Source organism: Amblyraja radiata, chromosome 29, assembly GCF_010909765.2.
Source record: "Amblyraja radiata isolate CabotCenter1 chromosome 29, sAmbRad1.1.pri, whole genome shotgun sequence".
NCBI lineage: Eukaryota > Metazoa > Chordata > Chondrichthyes > Rajiformes > Rajidae > Amblyraja > Amblyraja radiata.
Window position 1 is genome coordinate 6,345,092 of NC_045984.1, and position 10,476 is coordinate 6,355,567.

The following is a 10,476-nucleotide window of genomic DNA, read 5'->3' on the forward strand; positions in this document are numbered from 1 at the left end:
TTTTCTTCATATGAAAGTCCTGACATCGCAGGAATCAGTCTGGGGAACCTTCTCTGTACTCCCTCTATGGCAAGAATGTCTTTCCTCAGATTAGGAGACCAAAACTGTACGCAATACTTCAGGTGTGGTCTCACCAAGACCCTGTACAACTGCAGTAGAACCTCCCTGCTCCTATACTCAAATCCTTTTGCTATGAATGCTAACATACCATTCACTTTCTTCACTGCTTGCTGCACCTGCATGCCTACTTTTAATGACTGGTGTACCATGACACCCAGGTCTCGTTGCATCTCCCCTTTTCCTAATCGGCCACCATTCAGATAATAGTCTACTTGGCTCCACTCCCCTCAGTTACATTAAACATTTAACCCTGAGGAGAATACCAGCAAGGCAAAAACTTTAGATGTAGAAACAAGAAACTTCAGATGAAAAAGTCTGAAGAAGGGTCCTGAGTGGCCTGAAATGTCACCCATCCATTTTCCCCAGAGATGCTGCCTGGCCCGCTGAGTTACTCCAGCACTTTGTCTATTTTTGGTATTAACCAGAAACTGCAAGAAGGGTCCTGACCCGAATTGTCACCCATCCTTTTTCTCCAGCGATGTTGCCTGACCTGCTGGGTTACACCGGCATTTTGCATCTATCTTTGGTATAAACCAGCAAGTCTGAAGAGGATTCCTAACCTGAAATGGCACCACCCTTTTTCTCCTAAGATGCTACATGACCCACCGAGTTACTCCAGCACTTTGTGTCTAACAACTTTAATGTTTGTTTCACCTTCATTTCTATGATATAGGATCATAGCACAGAAACAGGCCCTTCGGCCCAACTCGTCCATGCTGACCAAGATGCCTCCATCGAAGCTAGTCCCGTTTGGCCCATGTTTGCCCCATATCCCTCTAAACCTTGCCTATCCATGTAACTGTCCAAGTGATTTTTTAATAATATGAAGAAGGGTCCCGACCCAAAATGTCACCTATCCATGGTTTCCAGAGATGCTGCCTGATCCGCTGAATTACTCCAGAACCTTGTGTCTTGTTTTACCTCAACTGTCTCCTCTGGCAGCTCCTCCCATATACCCACCACCATCCGTGTGACAAAGATTGCCCCGCAACTTAAACCTATTTCCTCTTGTTTTTGATTCCCCTACCCTGGGTAAAAGACTCTGTGCATTTACTTTATCTCTCCCCTTTATGATTTTATCCACAATATATTCCTTCATGATTGTATACACTTTCTCTTCTCCCCGTGATTTTATACAATATTTATTCCATCATGATTTGATACACCATCTATTCCCCTTGTGATTTTATACACCATTTTCCTCATGATGTTATACACTAACTATTCCCCTTGTGATATTATACACTATCTATTCTCTTGATGGTTTTATACTCTCCCCTCTCCTCTACTCTCTCTACATCAATGACTGCACCGCCACTGACTCCTCTGTTAAGCTTCTCAAGTTTGTGGACGACACAACCCTGATTGGACTTATCCAGGATGGGGAGGAATCTGCCTACAGACAGGAAGTGAGACAACCTGGAGCTCAATGCTCTTAAGACGGTGGAGTTGATTGTAGACTTTAGGAGAGCTCCCCCTCCTCTCACCCCACTCACCATCAACAGTCACATCTGTGGAGTATTTTAAGTTCCTGGGAACCATAATCTCCAAGGGCCTTAAATGGGGGGCTACCATCGACTCCACAGTCAAAAAGGCACAACAGAGGATGTACTTCCTGTGGCAGCTAAGGAAGCACAATCTGCCACAGGCAAAGATGGTCCAATTCCATACGGCCATCATAGAGTCTGTCCTCACCTTCTCCATCATGGTCTGGTTTGGCTCAGCCACCAAGCACGACATCTGGAGGCTGCAGCGAATCGTCCGATCAGCTGAGAAGGTTATTGGCTGCAACCTTCCCTCCATTGACGAACTGTACACTGCAAGGGCCAGAAAGCGAGCGAGCAAAATCATCTCTGACCACTCTCGACCTGGCCACAAACTCTTTGAATCACTTCCCTCTGGAACGCGACTCCGGACTGTCAAAGCTGCCACAGCCAGACATAAAAACAGCTTTTTTCCACAAGTAGTAGCTCTACTCAATAACCAAAAGTCTGTAGCCTCCTTTTGCTCTGGTATTTCATTTAATTCACATGTTTAATCGATAATGTTTTATTATTAATGTTTAATGTTTTATGTGTCATTCCTGATTGTCACTGTATGTCATGTTGTCACTTGCGGGCGGAGCATCAAGGCAAATTCCTTGTATGTGAATACTTGGCCAATAAACTTATTCATTCATTCATTCATTAACTATTCCCCTCGTGATTTAATACACTATTTTCCTCATGATTTTATGAACTATTTATTCTCCTCATGAATTTGTACACATTCCCTTCATGATTCAATGCACTATCTATTCCTTCATGAATTAATACACTATCTATTCCCCTCATGATTTTATATGGTGAATTAACCAGTAAAATATCATGTGATACTGCCATGGTTTATACATGGAGCTGTTTGCGATGCTGAGTGATAGTTTTATTTTCCTGAGTCAGAATGTTGTGAGTCTGTAACTCATACTGACACTTCCGAGATTAATGTTGAACTTGTACATATCACGGGCTATGCCTCAGGGGAGTATTCCATTCAATTCTGGGCCGCGAGCTTTAGGAATTAAGCGAGGTCCCTCTCCAAGGTTTACAGAAACGGTTCAGAGGAAACAGGCAATTTCGGTGACTGGAATGAAATCGGAGGATCTGGGATTTTACTCTTTGGAGCAAAGAAGGATGCGAGGAAATTTGAGAGGAATGTATAAGATGTGTAGGCTTTGTCCTGCCCTCCCCTCTTCCAGTTTTCTTTCCAACCTCCAATCCCCAGCACAATCAGTCTGAAGAAGAGTCCCGACCCGGAACATCTTCTATCCATGTTCTCTAACGATGCCGCCTGACCTGCAGAGTTACTCCAGTCTTTCTTTCTCTCTGTGTAAGATGGTGCATGATTCAGACAGGGTTGATAGAAAAAAGCTGTCCCCATTACCCAGGTGCGGCACAGTGGCGCAGTGGTACAGTTGCTGCCTTGTGGCGCCAGAGACCCGGGTTCGATCCTGACTCTGGGTGCTGTCTGTACGGAGTTTGTACGGCCTCCCTGTGACCACGTGGGTTTTCTCCGGGTGTTCCGGGTTCCTCCCACATTCCAAAGATATGCAAGTTTATCGGTTCATTGGCTTCTGTAAATTGTCCCTATGGTGTAGGATAGAACTAGTGTACGGGTGATCGTTGGTCGGCATGGACTCAGTGGGCCGAAGGGCCTGGTTCGATGTTATATCTCTAAACTAAACTAAACTAAACACAATTAAAAACCCTTTTCTGCACCCCATTAAATCGATCAGCATGAGAGTGCAGTTTGCTGTCCACTGGCTAATGGTAACCAAGGGCAACCAGATTTCACTATCATTTCTATCCAGGGAATTTCTGCATTTGGAACTCATTGTAATCTGCTTGCCTTTTAATACTTTTAGTCCCAAACTCTTGACTGGGATCAGGTTGTTGTAAACTGGAGATTCTCCTGCTTATGGAGGTGGGATCCCGACCCAAAACAGAGTCCGAGGAAGGGTCCTGATCCTGACCAAAAAATTCGCCTGTCCATTCCCACCTCAGATGCTGCCTGAACTGCTGAGTTACTCCAGCACTTGTGAGGAATTGTACATTAGTTGGCCCTCTGTAAATTGCCCCTAGTGTGCAGGGAGTGGATGCGAAAGTCATAGAACTAGTGTGAAGGAGTAGACACAAAATGCTGCAGTAACTCAGCGGGACAGGCAACATCTCTGGAGGGGAGGAATGGGTGACGTTTCGAGTCGAGACCCTTCTTCAGACTGACGTTAGGGGGAGGGAGACGGATATATAAGGAAAAGTGAAGGTGTGAAAACAGGGCAAAGGGAATGAAGATCAAAGAAAATGTAGAAAAGATCATTGTTATTTGGGAGAAGGTAACAACAAAACAAACAGACATAAAATGTAGCCGGAGACAGTAAGACTGGTCGGAGAATTGGAAAAGGGGAGGGATGGAGAGAGAGGGAAAGCAAGGGTTACTTGAAGTTAGAGAAGTCAATGTTTATACCGTTGGGGTGTAAGCCAAAGTGCCTGTTTCCATGCTGCATCTGTAATTCAATCAAACAAAACAGCCGATATCGATAATCATCCATGAAATGGCAGGATTCTTTGAAATCTTAGCTTGTTCACAATTCCCTGTGGAATTGCGGAAAAGAAAGCAGCTCTCCCTACTTGTTAGAAGATCAAACATTGAACAACACAGCGCAGGAACAGATCCTTCAGCAAACATTGTTTGTGCCGAACATGATGCCAAGGTAAACTGATCTCATCCGCCTGTACATGATACATATCCTTCTATTCCCCCACACTTCCATGTGGCTATCCAAAAGCCTCTTAAACACCACTATAGTGTCTGCCACCACCACCACTACTCCTGGCAATGTGTTCCAGGCCTCCACTACTCTCTGTGTAAAAAAACTGCCCCGCAAATCTCCCTCTCACCTTATAGCTGTGCCCTCTGGTGTTGGACATTTCCACCTTGGCAAAAAGTTTCTGACTGTCTACCCTGTCCATCCCCCTGAAGATAGACACAAAAAGCCGGAATAAATCTGCGGGTCGGGCAGCATCTCTGGTGAAAAGGAATAGGTGACATTTCGGATCAAGACCTTGGTCTGTTCTGGCCTCTTAGTCACTCCAGAACCATAGTAGCAACTGGGTGGCACAGTGGTGCAGTGGTAGAGTTGCTGCCTGATAGCAGCAGAGACCCAGGTTCGATCATGACCATGGGCGCTGTCTGTACGGAGTTTTGACATTCTCCCCGTGACCCTGTGGGTTTTCCCCCGGTGCTCCGGTTTCCTTCCGCACTCCAAAGACGTACAGATTTATTGGCTTCGGTAAGAATTGTAAATTGTCCCTAGTGTGTGTAGGATAATGTTAGTGTACAGGGTGTTCGTTGGTCGGCGCGGACTCAGTGGGCCGAAGGGCCTGTTTGCACACAGAGCAATGTCTGAAAGTAATGTAAACCGCTCTTAAAGCATTCAGTCTGCTGATAGTTTGGGATGAATAATAAGTGCTGGTGGCCCAGTCGCCCATGTCTTGCGAAGGAATAAATAATGTCCTGGAATCTCTGTCAGTGCAAAAATCTGTAAATCTGCCTATCTTCTAAGTTGTCTCGTAAACTTGCTCCATTTGACAGCCTTACCCTCAGCTGATTAGATATCATTCTCACAAATCTGTCATTGAGATGTATCTTAGATTTTCCATAAAACCCACCAAAGTGTTAATCTCAGTGCAGTCTCCTTCCTTGACTCATTATCTCTATGAAGTGAGTCAGGCATTATCCCGACAGCTTTCTATATATATATATGCATTGCTTATTCTGCTGCTGTTAAGGGAGACACACAGCAGAGAAAGAATCTTCATTAACACTTATCCCGTCTCTTAAAATAGACCTTGCTGCGTTTGTCCAAAACGCCTTTCCCTCGTGTATCCTGTCATGAGACTTTCGAGATACAGTTTGGAAACAGGCCCTTCGGCCCATCGAGTCCATGCCAACCAACGATCACCTGCACACGAACACTCTCCTACACACCAGGGATAATATTACAATTTTAACCAAAGCTAATTAACCTACAAACCTGTACGTCTTTGGAGCATGGGAGGAAACCGGAGCACCCGGAGAAACCCACGTGGTCCGTACAGACAGCACCCGTAGTCAGGATTGAACCCGGGACTCCGGCGCTGTAAGGCAGCAACTCTACCGCTGCGCCACCGTGCCGCAACACAACTGTTGTTAGCCTCCCTGTCGTACAGTAATTTCCAGCATTTATTTTGAAGACAGAAGATTTCAGAATGTATATCATTCCTTGCTGTTGGTGTCTATGGAAGTTTGTTGTCCTATAAACTGCTTAAGCTGTTTAAGGACCAGGCCGCCTAATTTAATTAATACATTTTAATTTTAATAACTATCTTACACTCTTATACTTCGTATCATTGTGCTTCATGTACAGTAGGACTAACACTGAACTGCATACAAGAAAGGAAGTTCACTGTACCATTGCTTAACATATGATGAGCATTTGACGGCACCAAGCCAGCACTCGCTGGAGTTTAGAAGAATGAGGGGGAACCTCAATGAAACGTACAGAATAGTGAAAGGCTTGGATAGAGTGGATGTGGAGAGGATGTTTCCACTAGTGGGAGAGTCTAGGACCAGAGGGGACAGCCTCAGAATTAAAGGACGCTATTTTAGGAAGGAGATGAGGAGAAATTTCTTTAGTCAGAGGGTGGTGAATCTGTGGAATTCTCTGCCACAGAAGGCTGTTGAGGCCAAGTCAATGGATATTTTTAAGGCAGAGTTAGATAGATTCTTGATTAGTATGGGTGTCAAGGGTTATGGGAAGAAGGCAGGAGAATGTGGTTAGGAGGGAGAGATAGATCAGCCATGATTGAATGGTGGAGTAGACTTGATGGGCCGAATGGCCCAATTCTACTCATATCGCTTATGACTTTATGACTTAGGTACGTGACAATAAAGTACTACTGGACATTTTCATCTCGAGTGCCCTCGGAAAGCATCCTGAAATGATTTACATCGGGGAGACCAAGCGGAGGTTGGGCGATCGTTTCGCCGAACACCTCTGCTCAGTCCGTAATAACCTACCTGAACTCCTGGTGGCTCAGCACTTCAACTCCCCCTCCCATTCCCAATCCGACCTCTCTGTCCTGGGTCTCCTCCATTGCCAGAGTGATCAACACCGGAAATTGGAGGAACAGCACCTCATATTCCGCCTGGGGAGTCTGCATCCTGGGGGCATGAACATTGAATACTCCCAGTTTTGCTAGCCCTTGCTGTCTCCTCCCCTTCCTTAACCCTCGAGCTGTCACCTCCCATCCCCCCGCCCTCGGGCTCCTCCTCCTCCCCTTTTCCTTCCTTCGTCCCCCCCCCCCCACCCCCTATCAGTCTGAAGAAGCGTTGCCTATTTCCTTCGCTCCATAGATGCTGCTGTACCCGCTGAGTTTCTCCAGCCTTTTGTGTACCTGAAATGCTGGGATGGGTTTGGGGAACAAGGAATGGGGGGTCTCAGTGCACGGAGGTGGAGGGGCAGCTGCTGGGGGCAACGGGTTTGCAGTGGTCGCGGGGGGTGGTGTTGGCAGAGGCGGAGGCCCTACAGCAGCCGGGTGGATGAGCGTGCGGACAGAGCATAGACTGCGGCAGCTGCATGGAGCAGCGGTGGAAGGAGCCTATGGCATCGCGCTGGGCCAGGCCGACCCCTACTTCACAGATCCAGTGCTGCCAGGACACCGGGCCTTAAAGTGAGAAATAATAATAATTGCACGGCTCCTTCACCAAGATCGAACTTTTCAGAGACGTGGAAGTTGCAAAAGCTCTGTTGCAACTCTCTGCATGCTTTTCCAGAAGAGGATGTATTGTGTTTAGTCTAGATTAGTTCCAAGACACAATGTGGAAACAGTCCCTTCGGCCCACCGAGTCTGCACTGACCACCCGTGCACACTAGTTCTATGTTGTCCCACTTTCTCATCCACTCCTTACACAATGTGGCCAATTAATCTGCACACCCACATATCTTTGTGTTGTGGGAGGAAACTGGAGCACCTGGAGAAAACCCACACGGTCATAGGGAGAAGGTGCAAACTCCTCGCATTCGACACCAGAGGTCAGGATCGAACCCGGGTCCCTGCCGCTGTGAGGCAGTGGCTCTACCAGTTACGCCACCGTGCCACCCTGCAAGAGGATCTAGTGCAGCTTGCGTAGAGCATGATTTGATTGTGGAGCAAGCAGAACAGTCTTTTCACTGTATCCCTGTACACGTGTTCATAGATAAAGTCACCTACCCGCAAATGAATAGTGACTAGAAAGGAAACAGTGACTGGATGTAATCTAGTACATGGCAAGAAGAGAAGACCCTCTGAGAATCACACTCCAGACCTGGGCTCCTGTGAGAAAAATCAGCAAGAGCATTATACACAATCATATACACATCATATATGTTGAATATTTTATTCATTATTGTCTTTTACCTACCAATGTCACTTTCATCTTATGATATTTTATCTTATTTTTTTCCTTGTAATATCATTGCTGAGGTGACTCGTTGTCTTGTCAAACACATTTCATTGTACCTTTGACCCTGTGTTAACCTAAATATGACAAAATAAAACTGAACTGAACTCAGATAATAAGGAAAAAAAAACTGGAATCAAATATAATATACAAGACTTGCAAACGGTTGCACGATGAACCCGAGCTCTTAGTTGGAAATACTCCATTGAGCACTGCGTGTGGAGTTATGGTTCATAATATTCAACATCAGAATGTATAAGGAGTCCAGCATAATTGCTGTGCTGAATAATGTAAAGGTTTACAGAGTGGGTCGTTTGTTTCAGCGACTCTAAGGTTTCCTAAAGGACTTGAGAATATGGATAGGCATTAACAGATATTATTGCGGTTAGTGAGGCTCATGTTCATAGTTCAACCAGCTCAGATATCAGCTAATGGGGGACATCCTTCACTTGCAGGAACTGCTGGGGTTGAAGTGCTTGTTTATGTTAATAATAACATGGGCGGTATTATGGAGACACACGAGGGCTGGGTGTCTTGTGCAGGGTGATACTGTCTTTCACCTCCAGCCTCCAACCTTTCCCTGCCACAGTCTTTTTCCACAACCCCCTCTGGCACTCCAACTGTGAAGCACTCTTGTGTCCCCCTCCCCCCCCCCCCCCCCCCCCCCCGCACTTTCTTCATACTACCATTAAACCCCGCCTCAGCATCTGAGAGCACAAGCTCTGAGAGTCGCTCTCTAAGTGCAGCAGGTAGTGCTGCTGCCGTCAGCTTCAATGGCACACATTTGATAGTGACCTCGGATGGAGCTTGCAAATTCTATCTGTGACACAGAACGCAGGACAGTACAGCATGGGAACAGGCCCTTCGGCCCACAATGTCTGTGCCGAACATAAATTCATGTTCATAAGTGATAGGAGCAGAATTAGGCTATTTGCCATCAATTCAATCATGGCTGATCTATCTCTCCCTCCTAACCCCATTCTCCTGCCCCATAACCTCTGACACCCATACTAATCAAAAATCCATCCATCTATCTCTGCCTTAACAATATCCACTGACTTGACCTCCACAGCCTTCTGTGGCAAGGAATTCCACAGATTCACTACCCTCTGACTAAAGAAATTTCACTTCATCTCCTTAGTAAAACAACGTCCTTTAATTCTGAGGCTATGCCCTCCCAAAGGATCGTCCTTTTATTCTGAGGCTATGACTGATTCTGGACTCTCCCACAAGTGGAAACATCCTCTCCACATCCACTCTATCCAAGCCTTTCACTATTCTGTATGTTTCAATGAGGTCCCCCTTCATTCTTCTGAACTCCAGTGAGTACAGGCCCAGTGCCGAAAAACGCGCACCATATATTAACCCACTCATTACTGGGATCATTCATGTAAACCTCCTCTGGACTCTTTCCAGAGCCAGCACATTCTTCCTCAGATATGGGCCCCAAAATTGCTCACAATACTCCCTATGTGGTCTGACATCTTTTTGTGCCAAGATGCTGCCAAGATAAACTAATGTAAGGAACCTGGGGCTCCCAGTAAAAGCTGACATTGTCCCAGTGTTAATTCACATGTTTGTGAGTCTAGAGGGAAGAACTTCAAGGCTAATCTCACCTGCCTGCACATGACACATACTACTCCATTCCCTGCATGTTGTTAGTTTAGTTTCATTTAGTTTAGAGATACAGCATGGAAACAGGGCCTTGGGCCCTCCAAGTCCGCACCAACCAGCGATCATCTCATGCACACTAGAACCATCCTGCACACTAGGGACAATTTACAATTTTACTGAAGCTAATTGACCTGCAAACCTGCACGTCTTTGAAATGTGGGAGGAAACCAGGGCACCTGGAGAAAATTCACACAGTCGCATGGACAACGTACAAACTCTGTACAGACAGCACCTGTAGCCGGGATCGAACCCGGGTCTCTGGAGCTGCGGGGCAACAACTCCACTGCTGCGCTGACGTGCCTCTTTCAAAGCCTCTTCAATGCCCCGATCATATCTGCACCACCATCTCTGGCAGTTATTTCAAGCATTCCAAGGTGTCAAGGGACATGGGGAGATGGCAGGAGAATGAGGTTGAGAGGGAAAGATAGATCAGCCATGATTAGATGGCGGAGTAGACTTGATGGGCTGAATGGCCTAATTCTGTTCATATCACTTATGAACTTATGACCCCGCCACCCTCTGTGCAAAAAACATGCTTCACACATCTCCTATAATCTTTGGCCCTTTCACCTGAAGACTAAGGTGGCGCAGCGGTAGAGTTGCTGCCTTACAGCGCTTGCACCACCAGAGACTCAGGTTCGATTCCGACTACAGCTGCTGTCTGTA